The following is a 20,058-nucleotide window of genomic DNA, read 5'->3' on the forward strand; positions in this document are numbered from 1 at the left end:
AACCAAAACCACATTTTTTTCATTTTTGCAACTCTGGTTATAATAATGTAAGCTCCGCTACTTTCGAATAAAAATGTCAGTGTGAATATTTCCCGACATGTTTACAACGTTCAGATGGAATCGGGAATTCTAACGACAACTGGAGATTGTTTTATCACCGAAACAATTGGGTAAGTTCAATAGCATCCATAATTTAAGGAGACAGTTGATCTGCAGAATATACCAGATTTCGCGATATCTTTGAAAGTAAAAACTGCCATGACATTTTTATTTGGAATGCGAAAAGTTGGAAGCTAAATTTTGTTTCATAAACGAAATAGCGTTTCGTTTAGTTGCCTCCATGTTTCTTAATAAGCAAAACGTTTCGATGAATAGATTAACTTATTTTTATTTAAAACACGGTCAATGCCTGTATGTTTATAAAAAAAATTAGTTCTATAATCCAATCTTCCATATGAATATATATCATCATGCAGTGACTGTTCATATATTGGGCCATTTAATTTTGTTGTTGTTGAACTCGTTGCTAATATCTTACTTAAATCCTCAATAATACTATATATTATTCTTAAATAATCTTATGAAAATGGTTTGTTAAAGGTTCGAACATTTCATACGAAGTGAAGACAACAAGACTTGCAAAACACATACAATATAGCAATATGTGTTTTACCAGTATTGTATTGTTAATACGATTGCAATCTTGTTTGTGAACAACCTTATTATCAGAACTCAGATGAATTGATAGAAACTCAATCGTTTGTGCAAAACACAATGGAGCGAATCGTAAATAATGACGCATTAATAATGTTGATGCAAAACTTCACTATGCAATCAGCGGCGGCTTTTATATCATCGCATTAACGACATTCGTGTCGAACATGTTGTTTTAGATGGCCGATATCGGATCCAATTAAAGCTGTCTGCAGTGTCCGTGTTTTATTTGTCACCATTTCGTAGCACGCTCTCATATTTCCTCTGATATCATCTCTGAAACACTCAAATCACTCTCGTTTCATCTTCATTATGTCTGTTAAATGATATAGCTCTTTATATAATGTGAATCATCAAGATAGTGCTGCTTCATTGTTACTACATTGTCGATTGTCTGCACTTCACTAAAATGTACTTAATAAATGAATGATTTATGATTTTATTGCACGTGTAAACTGGACGGGATCTAAAGCTGCAAAACGAAGATCTTTTGACATTAATATGCTTGGCTTGACTATGTTCAGATCATATAAAAATGTTTATTCAATAGGTCTCTCTTATATGGCAAATTGTCAACTCCATACGGTGCCTTGGACATATATTGTTTGGAATGAACGTCAGATCGTCTTGCTTCTTGCACATGGTAGACGTCGTATTTATATCTTAATCCACGATTGTTTGCAAAATACTTTCTGAGCTGCTCCCTGGGAGAATATTACCAGTTCTAACAACATCTGCGAACATAACATCTATACATAAATGCATATGGTGTTAAAACATATGTCAAGATAATTATGTCTTTATTAAGCAAACAAAATGTATTTAACATATGTCAGAAGCAATTAGCATGTACCGTTTCATTAATGAGATAACTGTAACAGATGTTCTAACTAAAATCGCATGTAAATACATGCGTATCGAAAATACTGCGTATACCTTCTAAAGATGTCATCTTTTGCAATGTATTTTCAGTTTTCGAACATTGCGCAATATTTCATGACATGTAAATAATTTAATATAGTATTGTTGAATGCATTGACTTCACGCACGTCTAATCTGGCAGATTTTAAAGCATTCTCATCCTACATGACTCGACACGTGGTTTTATAATTATTATGTACGAAGTTCGATGTTTGGCAAGCCTATACAACTCATTGAAGTATTGTCCTCCGTCATATACGACCAACTTATTCCTTCTTTAATTGATTACTAGTATTTAATTATCCCCAATATTAACAGATTGTTAACACTTCTAGAACTGTCTTGCCTTTTTTGACCTCTGCAGATGATCATTCAAATAAAAACATAATTTCATGCGCATATGTCAACAATGAATTGCATCATTAATTATACTTTTGATTCAGAGTTGGCACAATCATTTATTCAATTATTAATCTTATTTTTGGTGTATTTTTTCAAAGTTTTTATTCATGTCGTTATATATGATACAATCAATTTTAAATACATGTACATGCATATACTTTTTAAACCAAATGTCTCATGTTTAAAACTTGCAATAGCTATAAAACCACAAACTTAATAACTATAGAATTCCTTCATCCTTTGAAGCAAATTTTACTTCACTAAAATACTTAATCTTTATTTATGTATCACACAAGTGATTCTTAACAAAAATATTTTCAGATTTAAAACAACAGTTTAACTATGATTACATTTTTCAAATAACATAAAACCGTACGATGTAAGCTTTGCTAGTTGCAATCAATTATTATTTGGAATTCAATATGCACACTAGCAATTTTGTATGCATAATTTGAGCGAAAGTAATTAAAGACACAAGTTTCATAGGTAACAACTTTCAATATATCATGGATAACTATCAAATACTTTTGCAATGTAAGGTTTTTATATAAGAATAGCAATAAATTATGTTTGCAAATTACATTTCAGTTTACTATGATCACATACGTATTTTTAATATATATGTATTATTATCTATGATGGTGACTATCTGTGATATTTCTGATTTGTTAATAACTGTTTATACGGATTGTAGTATTATGTAATGTGCACAAATAAAATTATTATTATTATTATTATTATTATTATTATTATTATTATTATTATTATTATTATTATTATTATTATTCTCAACAATACATTTATTGTTTCTTATTTAATAATCGGACTGAACAGAGGCACTGTATCGCACACGAACCTCTTTTCTAGTTATACCGAGTGGGGCTTCAAATCATTGTGAACGCAGTTTATGTAATGTGTTCTAGATTCCAAAAACAACGAGTGGGGCTTCAAATCATTGTGAACGCAGTTTATGTAATGTGTTCTAGATTCCAAAAACAACGAGTGGGGCTTCAAATCATTGTGAACGCAGTTTATGTAATGTGTTCTAGATTCCAAAAACAACGAGTGGGGCTTCAAATCATTGTGAACGCAGTTTATGTAAAGTGTTCTAGATTCCAAAAACAACGAGTGGGGCTTCAAATCATTGTGAACGCAGTTTATGTAATGTGTTCTAGATTCCAAAAACAACGACAAAACATCAATACATCTGGATACACTTATATCATTCAAAATATCATTCATTCGGCCCATTTTTGTATATAAGACTGTCCTCGTGACATATTATTTGATAATTTCACCAGAGTTAGAAAAAACAAATTTCCTCTGTGTTTAGATATGATTGGCTGTATTCTTGTGATAAAAGTGTGAAGTACAACTGTCTTAACTTTCAGCTTCTTGGTCGATAGTATAAATTAATATATACTTTCAGAAACAAATAGAAAATAAAATTATAAATGCAAGACACAGTAGTAATCATATGCAAATACTTAATTAAAGGGACTCTTTAACATGTTGTTGGTTTGAACATTTCCGAAGTATTGGAATAAATATGTTTAAACCAAAACAGTGTACAAATCTTAAACATCCATGTCTAGCGTCTAGAAAAATGGCCCCGGCAAAGAGCGTAGACCCAGATGAGACGCCGCATGATGCGGCGTCTCATCAGGGTCTGCGCTGTTTGCTTAAAGGAATTTCTGTAAGAAATAGTCTAAATATAGAAATAAATATACTATACATCCCTAATTTTGGAAATACATTGATCCAATTTAGAAGGATGGGAGAGTCTACTAGGCATTACAGAAATTCCTTTAAGCAAACATCGCAGACACTGATGAGACGCCGCATCTTCGCTGTTTGTCAAGGCCTTTTTCTAGACGCTAGGCATAAATGGGTTGATAGGCAAGTTGTAACAAGATCACAGCTATTTATTCCCACTGAAACATTGTCTACTGTTTCAGTATATAAGCCTCGCTGTGGGAAAACGGTGTTAAATGTATATGTCAGTGTGGACCAATATAAGCCAGTGCAGTCCGTACAGGGTAATAAATGACGACTGCCTGTGCAGTACGTACAGGGTAATAAATGACGACTGCCTGTGCAGTGCGTACAGGGTAATCAATGACGACTGCCTGTGCAGTCCGTACAGGGTAATCAATGACGACTGACTGTGCAGTCCGTACAGGGTAATCAATGACGACTGACTGTGCAGTCCGTACAGGGTAATCAATGACGACTGACTGTGCAGTGCGTACAGGGTAATCAATGACGACTGCCTGTGCAGTGCGTACAGGGTAATCAATGACGACTGCCTGTGCAGTACGTACAGGGTAATAAATGACGACTGCCTGTGCAGTGCGTACAGGGTAATCAATGACGACTGCCTGTGCAGTCCGTACAGGGCAATCAATGACGACTGACTGTGCAGTCCGTACAGGGTAATCAATGACGACTGCCTGTGCAGTCCGTACAGGGTAATCAATGACGACTGACTGTGCAGTCCGTACAGGGTAATCAATGACGACTGACTGTGCAGTCCGTACAGGGTAATCAATGACGACTGACTGTGCAGTCCGTACAGGGTAATCAATGACGACTGACTGTGCAGTCCGTACAGGGTAATCAATGACGACTGCCTGTGCAGTGCGTACAGGGCAATCAATGACGACTGCCTGTGCAGTCCGTACAGGGTAATCAATGACGACTGCCTGTGCAGTCCGTACAGGGTAATCAATGACGACTCTTTCCGCTTTTATGGTTTTTCTTCTTTCAAAGGAACTCTCTTGTTTGCAACAATACATTACGACGGAGGTGTCTCTAATACGTTATTCATGCAACTAGATGTAAGAGCCGCATGTTCTGTTATAGTACGTCGATAATATTATTATATTGTATTGTAGAATACAAATACACGATACCAAACACATGATATTGAGGATACAAAGTTATTAAAATAGCTTAAATTATCTCAGTATGTTATATGATGTCGAATTCTAAACAAAGAAGACAACATCTTACCGGTAAGGTAAACTTGTATTAATGAAGCAAAATATATTAACGCACTATGCAAGCTTAAATGTAATATCTTAAGGCTCGGCTTAAAATTAAAACTTCAAGAGCATTATTGCTTCTAATTAAACAAATGGGATTTGAAATTTAACCATACCAACACTTAAATACTTCATTCAAGTGTATTTACAGAGTTGTGTCCAGAATGCCAGATTTTCTTCATATTGAAATATACATCAGTATTCATAATTAAATTAACGTTTTGATTAATTACCTAAAGTGGAAATACTTTTTTTCTTCAAGGTCAATCAAATACATGAAGTGCATAGTTGAACGTGTGAACAATAAAATGTGTATATATTTCTGTATTATCTACATGCCATTCATTTTTACCTAATGAACTTTTCTATACAGTCTGTTTTAAATAACTATATTTTATATGTGTGTTATATTTATTAATTTGTATATTTAAGAAATAATCGACGGGTAACCGTTGCTTATTGCGGTAATAACCAACGGTATGGAGTTCCGATGCGTAGGAATTAAACCACGAGGGCGTAGCCCGAGTGGTTTGATAACAAGCATCGGAACGATGTTGAGTCGCAAATCGCCTAACTTTTGTTTTTATAGATAATTGTCTTGAAAACAGAACAACACTGCTATTTTCTGATATATCAGTATGTAAATAAGGCATCTGCCCCTTTCCGTCAAGTGTACGAATTATAATAATAATAATAGTAGTACATTGAAACCACCAAAAATTTCATTATGTTCTTAATTTGAACGAGCATATCAGAGTAAATTGCGTGCTTACATTTGTAGGTAAAGCAGCTCAGGTCCATTATCATACCAGTAACTCTGCGTAGTCCCAGCAACAATGAAGGTACGGACTGGTTTTGCATTTCTTCCCCGGAATATTTCGGTGCTAGATATGATATTTGCTCATCACGATAAATGCACTTGACTGATTTCTAAAATCTGACTTAAAACAAAGCAATGCAATCGGCAACTTGATGTAGTTTAGTGATTGGATATCAATTAAATACTGTTTCCTCCTTGTAACTTTCATAACCAAGCACATCGACATGATCAGTTCAGGTAAAATGATTCACGTCTTAACTTTACAAAAATCTCACGTTATTTTAATTAAGGACAACACTTACAAATTGTTATTAACACAGTTATCGTGCAAGTTGTTGTCAACGCTCAGTTAATACCTGTTATTGTTTTGATCTGATAGGCGCATGCACATCTTTAACGTTGAGGTTAAAACATGTCTAAGATGTTTCTAAATCTCTAATGAGAATTACCGCTGGAGTTCAGAATAGTTAAAGAAGAGATCTTGTGCAAACAATACGCTCTGAGACAGGTAAATTGTATGTAAATTTGTTTTAATTACCTCATTTTTATTTTCAATGACGTCTAAGCTAATGTTCATTTTGCTACATACTGCTTTAAGATAAATGGGTTGGTGGAAATTATAATAGCTGTAAATAAATACATCAGTAATTTTTGTATTTGAATACACTAAAATTAATTTGTACTTGAATAGTAAACCAGAGTAGCTTTTTTTACTTTATTATGCGTAACTAGTTAATAAAATTCATTTTTTAATGGAAACCACAAATGCACTTTTAGTATATTCATCAAGTTTTGTTTTAACTTTTACGTTCAAACAGACATTTCATTTTACAACAGTTACCAAATTGGTCTCAAAACCAATAATGTTTGACGATGCATTTATGACTAAAAATAAAGAACAAACTACGACAATGCTTAATTACTTGAACTTGTGCCGAAAGAGGCAAGCATATTAATTTAACGCACTGTTTCAACGAATTGTTTTCCAAATAAATGAAAAATTTACAATTTCTGTTCAGAGGAAAAATTCAATTTGCTATGATATTCTGCCATGATTTTCTTAAGAGCTTTGAACGTTAAATAATTTTATTTTTTATATAATGTGTTATATTAAGTTGCTTACTCCGTCAAGTTTCAGCAAATACTCGCTGTAAAAATTCGAACAATCTTTATAGGAATATTACACCTAGGAGAATTTTATGTGAAAGAAATGTTGTTGTTTTTGTTGTTGTTTTTTTGTAAATAATTCATATCTTTTAAAGGTGTTTGAAGCTTATTTACAAGTCACCATTCTCTGATCATATGTACATATTATGTTTAATTAACAATATAGTTTATATAATAATAGTTTACAAAATGTCTATAAAAACAACTTTCTATTTTTATGTATTTTGTATATCACTTTGTTTAACACTTGAAACTGTAAAGGTTATGTGCAATACAATTATATTCAGTTCTGTTTTATTGTGTTATAATTGAACAATTGAACGTACAATATTTGATTTTATAATTAGTACCAAATAGTGTAATTTACTTTTTTCAGATCAACAATTTTACATTTTAGCCAAGTGAATTGATTGTTAATCAAGACTTATCATGGATAGTTTATAGTATACAAAACACACATTGAAATTGTTATTATGAAAACAATAACAATTTTGTCTTACCATTAATAGGTAATTGAAACAGTTCCGCTTTCCAAACACATTTAAATAGCTATCAGGCAACAACTAATGTGTTGCGTAAATCATATCACATCTCATATCAATAATAGTATATATGTTTCATTCATGCAATTATATCACCACGTAATTCACGATACATCTGAACTTTTTGAAAGATGAATTTTGTGAGTGGGATGGGAAAACATCTCGACAAGAATTTCGATACAGCAAACATATATTTTCGCAAGATATTCCATATTCTATTGATCTTGTTGAAACATCCTTTCAACATTTAGTTTGAGTGCAAAAACATTTGTCCGAACGTTTTTTTAGACTCACAGTTTGGCAAGCAATTAGGCAAAACATAAATAAACGATTATCTTTGGAACAAGACAAAATGTAAATCGTTTTTATGTCATTTGTCTATCTCTTTACACAACTAAATTACAATATATAGAATTCAATCTTAAAGCCCTTCAACAACCGTAACGCAAACATTAACGGTGAGCATTAACGTAAACATAAGTCTAATAAGATTTATAACACAATCGAACATAGACAAAATCACAACAAACATAGTTCACAACAAAGCCTTATAATAATCATAAATGCAACCGTTTTTAAACTAAAAGTGTTATTTGAACTAGGCAGTAACACATGCTTTGCAAAAATTATAGTAAGATTGACAATTGCCATTAATGTATGTACATGTATTTATGCAACACATTTGATTCGCATGACAATTCTGTGGTTTGCACATTAACGCATCGGGTCCCAAGAGTGCATCGGAATTTTATCAAACTGATATTAAGATGAACGTCTGTAGACCGGATGACTCTCGCTCATAAATTTCTATAAACGTTTGGCGGTTTCAAACTTTACATGTTTTGTATACTTTATCATTAGTTAAGAAAGCATTCTCTTTTTTATCACGTGCGTTTATTTGTTATAATGGTGCAATAAATTTCGTTTTATTGGTTAGTTAGTATTTCACTGTATGTTTACGGACACAATCAAACTGATCCATGATGTTTTTGGTTAGTAGGTTTTTCTATATTGTTTATGGCGCTTGAATGTGAATTTTGTTTTGTTTAATTTGAGCTAGATGTGTTAGAGCTTTTAGTTTCAAGTAAAGTAATAGGGGAAGTCTTATCAACTATTTAAAATGTGATTTTCTCCCACTTAACACATATATAAAATGAATTTCTCTGAGACACATAGCTCAGATAATTCCTGTTTGGAACTTTAAACCGAACCAGAATGCAAACTATTTAAATCTACAAATGTTCATAATCAGCTGTTTCCACTATTCTCGAAGCATTTTTCTGAAGTGATTAATTAGCGAATTTCCAACAGGACAAATCTTCATGAAGAAGCATTATTGATCCCTTAACTTTCACACATTTTAAAAGTAAGGGAATGAAAGGCGTATTTATTAGGGAATTCAGTGGCAAACATTGAATAATATTGGTATGTTTAGGTCATACAAATGCCATCTACACAACATATTGAAATTGTGCTTTTGGTTGATATCGTGGTATTGGGGATGTACGCTATAACGTTTGACTAATTATTTTAAACTTAAATATCCATGTATTTTCAACTTTCTATACACATATTTTATATTTATCTGAGGTGTTATACAATCAAAATCTTTATGCTTTATAAAGCAACGTGACGTTTTAGTACACTCACTCTGGAACGAATAAAGATGAAATGGCTAACACAAGCCTACACCAATTACTTATACTTAAATATAAATATATGACTTGTCGGATCAGTTAAAAGAAAAACTGTATATAATGAAAAGTCAACAGATTGTTTTATGAAAGCAATATCGAAATATATCAAGTGAACACTATTTAAAAATAAACAAACAAATTCGAAAACGGATGACAATATTATTAGCAAAACTAATGATTATAGGAAATCAGAAGTGGTTATGTTAACAAATTATGGTTCATTAAATGCTAAAACGTACACCCAATAAATTATTGCATATTCTTGAAAATATATCTCGAGTAAAAACTTATGTTCCATGCATTTCTACGAAAAAAACTTCTCGTTTATCTCTGCTGTGCAGGTTGTTTTTCAATTTCACTAGTTTCAACAGCATGTCTAGACGCCAAGTTTAAATGTTTACGAGAAAAAAATACCATGCTATAGCATGTTTCCGTATAATACCGCCTCGGCTGTTTCCGTATAATACCGCCTCGGATGTTTCCGTATAATACCGCCTCGGCGGATATTTTTGATGCCACCCATAACTACTGTAAGATAACATCTCGGAGTAATTAGCACATGTAAAGACTCTTATAAAGTTAAACCACTTAAGTTTATTTCGACGAAATGACGTAACTTAAGTGCAGATTGTTTGAGTAAAATTGGAAGTCCGTTTCATTTTGTTTTAAAATGCATGCCGCAGATACTGGTTGTCATAATACTCTTATGTCATAAAATTGTCTATGAATTTAATTCAAATGCTGTCCAAAAGTTTCGAATTTGTTAATAAATATATGGAATGCAACAACTTCTTGTGTCAGATACTCTATTTATCACGCAGAGGATCATGTGGGTACACCTTAAACACTATGCCATTAGTGCTGTCTCTTTACTATAACACCAACAACACTGTTATTTGTATTGATTTTTTATGCCCCCGTATCGAATGATCGGGGGAATATTGTTTTTGGCCTGTCTTTCTTTCTGTCTGTCATTCTGTTCCAAAACTTTAACCTTACAGTAAAGTTTTACAATAACTTTTAAAATATTGAACATAGCAACTTGATATTTGGCATGCATGTGTATCTCATGGAGCTGCACATTTTGAATGGTGAAAGGTCAAGGTCATCCTTCAAGGTCAAATGTCAAAAAAAGCGGCGCATAAGAGGGGCATTGTGTTTCTGACAAACACATCTCTTGTTCGAATTAATTATAATGTATAATTGTGTGATACGTTTCATGCATGATTATAAAATCGCGGGTCAAGTCAATTATGAATAAATAAGCAATTTTAACACAAAAGTCGCTCACCATAGTAGTATAAACGTAAAACAAGGGCTGTTTAAGTTGTTTTGTGAACAGAAAGGGTTTGTTGTTTCGGCCGATATAAAAATATGTGCGTCAAAGCAGTTTTTAGTGTTTATGCTTTTTGAAAAAGAATAGTTCCTACCCTGAGCGTCAAAGCAGTATTTTTGACAAAAGTAATATAAGGACAGTAATTCAATGGTGAGAAAAATCGGAAAAAGACAATTGATGATTTGTTGTTTTTTTATCAAATTGTTGTTCAGCTCTGAGATCATGAGAAAAGCATCTCAGCATCTTTGGATGCCATGTGGGATGACTTGCTATAATTTGACTTGACAAGAACAGCTTTATAGTCCAAAAACAACTGCATTCTTTAATCGATTGAGTGTTTATGAAATATTAAATTGAATATGTTGAATTGTTATTAAAGTCGGTAATAAAGAGGTAAATGAGTATAAGCTCTCTTCTAGAAATTCAATATCGATCTTTTTGTAATGTACCAAACATCTGACAATCGATCTTGCTAATACTTACAATACTTACAAAAAAGATCCTATCGTTGTGAACCAATATAAATTAATTTGACTGCAATAAGCGAGGCATAGGTCTATATAAGGAAATGAATGACTTTGAAAGGTATAATACGCGTATATAATAAAAAAGACATTCGTTGATTACTAAACTTTTCCAGTGGAAACGCTTGAAGAGTACACCTCGCTAGTTTCTTCACTAAATCCATAAATATCCACTTTAAGGGTCACACAATTGGTCAATTGTGTAAAATAAAGACTTTCGGATAGTAACAAAAACGTGTCTGCATGTCTTCTGGTAATGATTCTGAAGAATATTTTATATATATTTAATATTATATATAATATAAATTAATATGTGTTGAAAAAGTCCATATGCATGTGACGATTATATATCTACGATTACGCAATATTTGAAATGCCTTTTACAAAACATAAACAAGAACATTATCTTTTTAAAACTTCTCAAAGTTACATATTGGATATACAGATCATGCGACTTTGATGAATCAATAGCATAACACACATTTACATTATGTTGTTATGCACGTACCTTTTCGAGCGAGACAGTCACTTGTATTAAATATCATATTTGTGTGATGTGTCAAATTGATTTATAGCTTATTAAAATTATTCCATATATTTGTTTCACAATTATAAATTATGCAATTTGTAGTAAAAACAAAAAAATAAATATTTTATGTTAAAATCGTTTGAATCAAAGTCATTTAAGAATATGTAGAGTGGTTGGTAAAAAATACATGCTAATACAGGCAATTTAAAAATGACGTAAATTTTAATGTAAATAAACACGAGGAAAAATGGTTTGATAGCGAATGCAAAGAAGCGCGTGTTTGCTATTTAGAAGCCCTGAAATTATTTAACATACATAAGACGGATGCTTTAAGAATACATTTTTGGAAACAAAAGAGGAGTATAAAAATATTGTTACTAAAAAAAGCGTATATACTACAAAAATAAAATGCGTGAACTTGAGAAGCCTAAGATATTATTTGTGTAGATTGAGAATGTCTGCCAATCCTTTACTAATTCAGACTGGGAGACACATTAATACCACTTTGTATGTAAATGTCCTTGCTTTTCCGATTTAAGAAAAAAGTATATAAATAAGAAATATCGTATACGACCATCAGTGTTTAAATATATACAGTTATTGAAAAGTGTAAATAGAATTGAACTTATCAAATTATCTTCATTTATAAAAGAAGCATTAGGTGTACGTTCTGCCGTTCATAACAATATTGTGTAATTGTTCATCTCCACTGCCTATTGCAGTCATTTATAAACCGACTCTAATTAACTATTGTTACATGAATAATACTTACTTCTTTCTTACTGTTTATAAACTGTATGTTTATTCAATAACCATTGCTGTAATGTATTTCTTATACACCATTGTTGAAATGAAATGTTGTTAGTGTGTAAAATTCACGTTGTCACTTTGTAAACTATTTCTTGTGTTATAGACGATGTACCATGTACAAGTCTGAAATAAACTATCTATCTATCTGTCTGTCTGTCTGTCTGTCTGTCTGTCTGTCTGTCTGTCTGTCTGTCTGTCTGTCTGTCGGTCTGTCTGTCTGTCTGTCTGTCTGTCTGTCTGTCTGTCTGTCTGTCTGTCTGTCTGTCTGTCTGTCTGTCTGTCTGTCTGTCTGTCTGTCTGTCTGTCTGTCTGTCTGTCTGTCTGTCTGTCTGTCTGTCTGTCTGTCTGTCTGTCTGTCTGTCTGTCTGTCTGTCTGTCTGTCTATCTATCTATCTATCTAATACATGTATCTGTTATTCATTTGCGTATTGCGCTCAAAGTTAAATAATATAATTACTGTTAACAGTTTTACAAAGGCGATTTAAAATGGGTTTCGTTAGAGGATAAAATTAATAAAACCGATGTGGCAAAACCTTATTGAACCACTGAAAATGTTTCTGATTCTTTGATAAAGTCAATATTTGATAAAATAATTTACGTACATTTATTATTGTCGGACAGGAAACATATATTTATTCTAATAGAGATGTGCCAATATGTGTGCATTTTTCTAGGTTACATTACGATGTAAGCCAGCATTTATGTTTTCTAAGACTCACCATTCTAACGATAAATAGTCCTGTCTATAAATAGTCCTGTCTATAAATAGTCCTGTCTAAATAAAAGTTAATTATTGTCTTTTCTATATTTATCGACACACATTTGCTGGCAAAAATGCTCTTAAGTGTCATTGATCATTGTGTGCAATCAAACTGAACTATCGGAATATGATAGGTGGGCTTTGAATGTATATGGTTAGCATCAACAGCAGAGCAAGTCAAGTATATTTAACCTAAGTGCTATTTGCTTGGTTGTTACAGTTGTCAGATGGTAAACTATGATTTTTGGCTGCTTTATTTATTTCGCGAGTTAATATCTGTCTCATCACTCATGATTTGGTTACGGCCGTTTGAATGCAAATAAGCGCAAAAGGATAACAACAGCAACAACAACAACATAAACTATACACTTCGTCTTTTTCATTTCAAACTTTAAATGTTTGTGTAGCACGTTTACAAAAAGATACGGAGATACATGTTTTGAATAAATTACCGTGTACTTAAACCGAATGGAGTTTTTCTAAACTTAAAATAATGGAACCGTAAGCGGAATGCGTAAAACGGACTAATGCTTATTGATGCGTGCATAAATGAAAAGATTTATATCATTTCAAATGAAATGTTCATATTCGGATTTCGAACACGCAAACAACGGAAGAAAATATTAGTAGACGTTTCCGGTCGCGTGCTACTACAAGAAAAGGTGATGTATCTCGACATTAAAACGCACTCTACAATCACGAATATTTACAGGAAACTAGCGTTTGTAAACAACAATGAGTGATTAATCATTTCGAATTTATGTTGTTTTTGCACTGCGGATTCTGTATTGTTTAAAACTCAAACACTTGGTTTGAAAGAATACTGTGTGCTGAAAATCGCATATATTATACTAGTAACTATGCGTAGTTAAGCAGCCTAGTTCAGTATTATACTAGTAACTTTGCGTAGTTAAGCAGCCTAGTGCAGAATTATACCTGTAACTATGCGTAGTAAAGCAGCATCGTTGTTGTTTTATACTAGTAACTGCGCAGAAAAGCAGTATAGTTCCAGTTTATACTAGTAACCATGCGAAGTTAAGCATCCTAGTTCGAATATCATACTAGTAACTGTACGAAATAAAGCAGCCTTGTTCCAGTTGTATACAAGTGACTCTGCGTAGTAAAGCCTAGTTCGAATATCATACTAGTAACTATACGAAGTAACGCAGCCTTGTTCCAGTTGTATACTAGTGCCTCTGCGTAGTAAAGCCTAGTTCGAATATCATACTAGTACCTTTACAAAGTAAAGCAGCCTTGTTTCATTTGTATACTTGTGACTCTGTGTAGTAAAGCCTAGTTTGAATATATTACAAGTTACTATGCTTTGTAAAGCAGAATTGTTCCAGTATTATTCTAGTAACTACGCATAGTAAAGCATCCTATGGATTTTATATCTTAGTAATGCACTAGATGGATTTCTGAACTTGCATGATTTGAAATCAAACCCGAAGTGATTGGGAACGGTTCATGTTAATATACGTTCCTCTTTGTAGCACCACATAGCAAACCACATCGTTATGCTCAAAGCCGGTAACATAATTAAGGTCTAGACTTCATTGATGTATTATATAACTGTAATAAAGGAGAACAATAACACATTATTATTAACTCACACATATAGCAAGTACTTGGCAAGTTTCATATAATGTGCGCCAATGATATTATCTGAAAGTGGTAGTTGTAGACGCATCTTGAAAGATGAGCATAAAACATTTCTCAGAAGTTAATAAAGTTCTCCTGGGGATTAACGCAGATTTTAGAACAGTAGAGAACTATTGATCCAAGACAAAATAATTTGCAAAATGTCAGTAATAGAACACACTTTAAGCCAAATAAATAGTGTGTGATGGATTTTTAATTACCAAATAATTAAAAAAAAATGTATAAGCTAATGTTAACCTTGCTATATACTTCCATTAAATAGATTGGTGGGTAAGAATTATAGTAGCTGTAAATGAATGCATACTTGGATTTTAATTATTTAAATTACACTCAAATGTCTGCGTTAATATGAATAGTAAACCTGAGTTGCTCTCAACATTTAATATGCTTTAATACTACACTTATTTAATTGTTGTTTTTTGTTGGACACACAGATGTAGCTTCCATGATATTAATTGAAATATTTCTAAATTGTATTTTAATACATACATTTCATTTTACAACAGTAGCTAATTGGGTCTTGAAATACACATATTTTTCAAATACGCATATATGATTAAACCAAGCTACGAAGATGCTAAATTACTGGAACTTTTGCCGAAATAGGAAGACATTGTACATGAACGTTCTGCTTCAATTAATTTTCCACATAGTATTAGGAATCTTTGACAATTTCTGAACAGAAGACAAGTTCATTCTTCTATGTAATTCTTTTGCCATGAGTTTTCTTCGAGGATTTGAACGCTAATTTTGTTCAATAATTAAACAATATTTGACTTGCTAGACCAGTCTAATTTTCAGCAAATACTCGCTGTAAAATAATTCAAACAACCTTTTTAGGCAGCTTCATTTACTGATATAAGATTTTCATATGAATGGAATTTGTTTGCTTCAGTTATTCCGCAGGACAATTCTTGTTCTTAAAAGGTGTATGAAGTTAATTTAATATTCACATTTCTCTGCACTATGAATGGACACTGTTCTGATAAATGATCGCATTTCTTCCCTCAAGAACATTAATATATTCACTGTTCTGATAAATGATCGCATTTCTTCCCTCAAGAACATTAATATATTCGCTGTTCTGATAAATGATCGCATTTCTTCCCTCAAGAACATTAATATATTCACTGTTCTGATAAATGATCGCATTTCTTCCCTCAAGAACATTAATATATTAACACTGTTCTGATAAATGATCGCATTTCTTCCCTCAAGAACATTAATATATTCACGTAGTTTTTATATTCTCTTTGTTTAACACTAGAAACTGCTAAAGTGTAATACAATTGTGTCTGTACTACTCAGTTGTGTGCATATATTTAAAGTATATTATCACTTTAATTAATTTTTTAGCACCATATTCTATTTTTATTATTTATAGTACAATCCTTCTCATAGCTGTTTTATTGCTTGAAAAAATTGCTGTGCGGACTGCACAGGCTAATCTGGGACGACACTTTACGCACACGTGTTATGCCCAGTTTTATCAGAACAAGACATATGTAATGTTTGTATCACAATCGCGCCTTGTAAATACTCAAGCTGTGCAATAACATATACACGGTGCGCAGGATTATCGTATTAAAATGAATTGTATACATAAAAAGATCAATATTGTTAATTAACAGAAAGTTTGTTTTATTTAATATAACAACTAAATCGTCGATGGTACTGAACACGTAATATACTGACATAAAAATAAAAGAAATACCAGTGAACACTTTTGAACATACACATTTGACCAAAAATAAGCATCGGTTCATGCTCTATGTACATCACATAAAGTTAAATATTTTGAAAAGTTTCATTAAACACATGCATTTTTATACGTAGATAATGTACTTGGATAAAAATAACTTTTTTTTACATTCACTAGCTCGTCTTTTGATAAAAAACCTCTCAAAGTTAATAGTTATAACTGATCTCGTTCCATGTTAAAAATAATGACGGAACAACGGAGTACTATGTCGTTAAAATTTTATTCTTCATAGCACACTTTTCAAATCAATATTGATTTATAAATACTTAATTATAATTTTTGAAGTTTATGTGATATAGAACACACAATCATTGTTTTTCATTTATAATTTATGATCATAAGTATAACTTACCATAAGAAGATGAATGCAATAGTTCCGCTTTAAAAACACACGAGAATAGCATTTAGGAAATCAGTAAACAGTTGTACAAATCATACCAAAACTCACAATAATTTAAAGATATGTGTTTCATGCATGTAACGATATCACCTCGTTATACACGTTCTGTTAAAGACTGATTGTGTTCGCCGGCTCTCATCTGGAGAAGAATTTCGATACCGCAAACAAGCTTTGTTCACAGGAGATTCTTAACTCTGTATTGATCTTGGCGAAACATCCTTTCAGCATTTTGTTTGAGTGTGAAACATGTGCCTCTATGGTTTATAGACGGATAATTTGGCAAACAATTAGGTAAACAATTAGGCAAAACATTAACAAGAAGACTAGACGTTGTATAAAAAATAGCCGTTTTCGTTCATACGTCTATTTAAGACAATTAATCAGAGTTCTCTATAACTTCAGACGCTTATGCCCAAGGAAACATTGACACAAAAAGTAAACGTACGCATTGAAGTATCAATTTGTTGACTAACATTCATATTCACAATATAAATAAAGACAAAACTCAGTAGAAAAACAAACAAAAGCCAAATACTATTATATTATGAAACAATTAGTTAACTGAAATTCAGTAAAAGTTATTATTCGAACTAGTTAGTAACAAAGGCCTTGCAAAAATGACAGATTGACGGTTACCTTTAATGTATTTACTCATGCAACACATTTGGTTTGAATCACCATTTTGCATGAAATAGGAGAATTGCGTCTATGGAGCCATAATTTGCAGTACTTGTTTCCCAAGAATGTATCGAAGCTGGTATACAGGCGAACGCCTGACAGACTGTTTATCTTAAGGTTTTGCGGTTTCTGACAAGACACTTTTAATATAGGTTCTCATTAGTTTAGGCATCATGCTTTCTTTTGTAATGGTTTGATATGTCATCATGCAATATGTTTTATTGACTCGTTTTATTGTATATGTGTACGAAAAAGTCAAACCGATCTTCAAAGCGTTGCTTGGCTTGTGGTGCGATTGTTTATGCCGCTGGAGTGTTTTTTCCCTTTGGTTTGAACGAAACACGAAATTTTAGATGAATGTTTCATGTTAACTTTTTGCTGAAGTCTGATCAAATGTTTCAATGAAACTAAATGATGCTTAATTGTATATGTTACAAAATAATCATATGAGCAAAACGAACGATTCTGAGTCAAATCTCTCAGATAAATCTAGTCTTGAACTATAAACTCAATCAGTGGGCACACTTTTGAATCCAACATCTTTCGCCTAATCAACGTTTTCGATTATTGTCATAAGAGGTCAACGCATTCTTCTTAAGTCCTTCCTAACCAAATATCCAATTTGACAAATCTTTCTGAAGAAGCCTCGATTATTGATCCCTTGGCTTTCACACATTTTTGATGTAAGGGAATGGACGTTGAATTTATCGTTGGCTTCAGCGGCAATTTTGAGATAATTTGGTCGCTTTTAGGCAGACAATTGCCATTCTCACAAAGAAGAAAGGAAACAATTGTTTTGGTTGATGCGGCAACATTGGGCATATAAGTCTTGATTTTTGACTGAATATTTTGAACTTAAACATCAATGTTTTAACTTATAATTGCGATACAATATTAAATGTTTATTTGCGGTGTTGAGTTATAAGGATACTTATAGTTCTTCGCATAATCACGTGACGTATTCAGTACAGCCTCATTGTAAGCTTAATCACGTGACGTATTCACTACAGCCTCATTGTAAGTCTAATCATGTGACGTATTCAGAACAGCCTCATTGTAAGCCAGCATGTGGCGTATTCACTACAGCCTCATTGTAAGCTTAATCATGTGACGTATTCACTACAGCCTCATTGTAAGCTTAATCATGTGACGTATTCAGTACAGCCTCATTGTAAGCCTAATCACGTGACGTATTCACTACAGCCTCATTGTAAGCTTAATCATGTGACGTATTCAGAACAGCCTCATTGTAAGCCTAATCATGTGACGTATTTAGTACAGCCTCATTGTAAGCTTAATCATGTGACGTATTCACTACAGCCTCATTGTAAGCTTAATCATGTGACGTATTCAGAACAGCCTCATTGTAAGCCTAATCATGTGACGTATTCAGTACAGCCTCATTGTAAGCTTAATCACGTGACGTATTAACTACAGCCTCATTGTAAGCTTAATTATGTGACGTATTCAGTACAGCCTCATTGTAAGCCTAATCATGTGACGTATTCAGTACAGCCTCATTGTAAGCTCAATCATGTGACGTATTCAGTACAGCCTCATTGTAAGCTTAATCATGTGACGTATTCAGTACAGCCTCATTGTAAGCTTAATCACGTGACGTATTCACTACAGCCTCATTGTAAGCTTAATCACGTGACGTATTCACTACAGCCTCATTGTAAGCTTAATCATGTGACGTATTCACAAAACCTAATTGTAAGCTTAATCACGTGACGTATTCAGTACAGCCTCATTGTAAGCTTAATCATGTGACGTATTCACTACAGCCTCATTGTAAGCTTAATCACGTGACGTATTCAGTACAGCCTCATTGTAAGCTTAATCATGTGACGTATTCACTACAGCCTCATTGTAAGCTTAATCATGTGACGTATTCAGTACAGCCTCATTGTAAGCTTAATCACGTGACGTATTCAGTACAGCCTCATTGTAAGCTTAATCACGTGACGTATTCAGTACAGCCTCATTGTAAGCCTAATCATGTGACGTATTCACTACAGCCTCATTGTAAGCTTAATCACGTGACGTGTTCAGTACAGCCTCATTGTAAGCTTAATCACGTGACGTATTTAGTACAGCCTCATTGTAAGCTTAAACATGTGACGTATTCACTACAGCCTCATTGTAAGCTTAATCATGTGACGTATTCAGTACAGCCTCATTGTAAGCTTAATCATGTGACGTATTCAGTACAGCCTCATTGTAAGCTTAATCACGTGACGTATTCACTACAGACTCATTGTTAGCCTAATCATGTGACGTATTC

General features: G+C 32.8%; 1 protein-coding gene across 1 annotated transcript in view; it reads right to left on the reverse strand.

Annotated features, from left to right (window-relative positions):
• The window catches only part of LOC127854046 (cubilin-like), a 30,006-nt gene extending 12,816 nt beyond the window's left edge, over positions 1-17,190 (reverse strand). Inside the window, exon 1 of the mRNA XM_052388987.1 lies at positions 17,046-17,190. The gene's annotated coding sequence lies outside the window, so the exon portion shown is untranslated. The remainder of the gene's footprint in view (positions 1-17,045) is intronic.
• Between the last annotated feature and the right edge of the window lie 2,868 nt (positions 17,191-20,058).

Source organism: Dreissena polymorpha, chromosome 12 (assembly GCF_020536995.1).
Source record: "Dreissena polymorpha isolate Duluth1 chromosome 12, UMN_Dpol_1.0, whole genome shotgun sequence".
In the NCBI taxonomy this organism is placed as follows: domain Eukaryota; kingdom Metazoa; phylum Mollusca; class Bivalvia; order Myida; family Dreissenidae; genus Dreissena; species Dreissena polymorpha.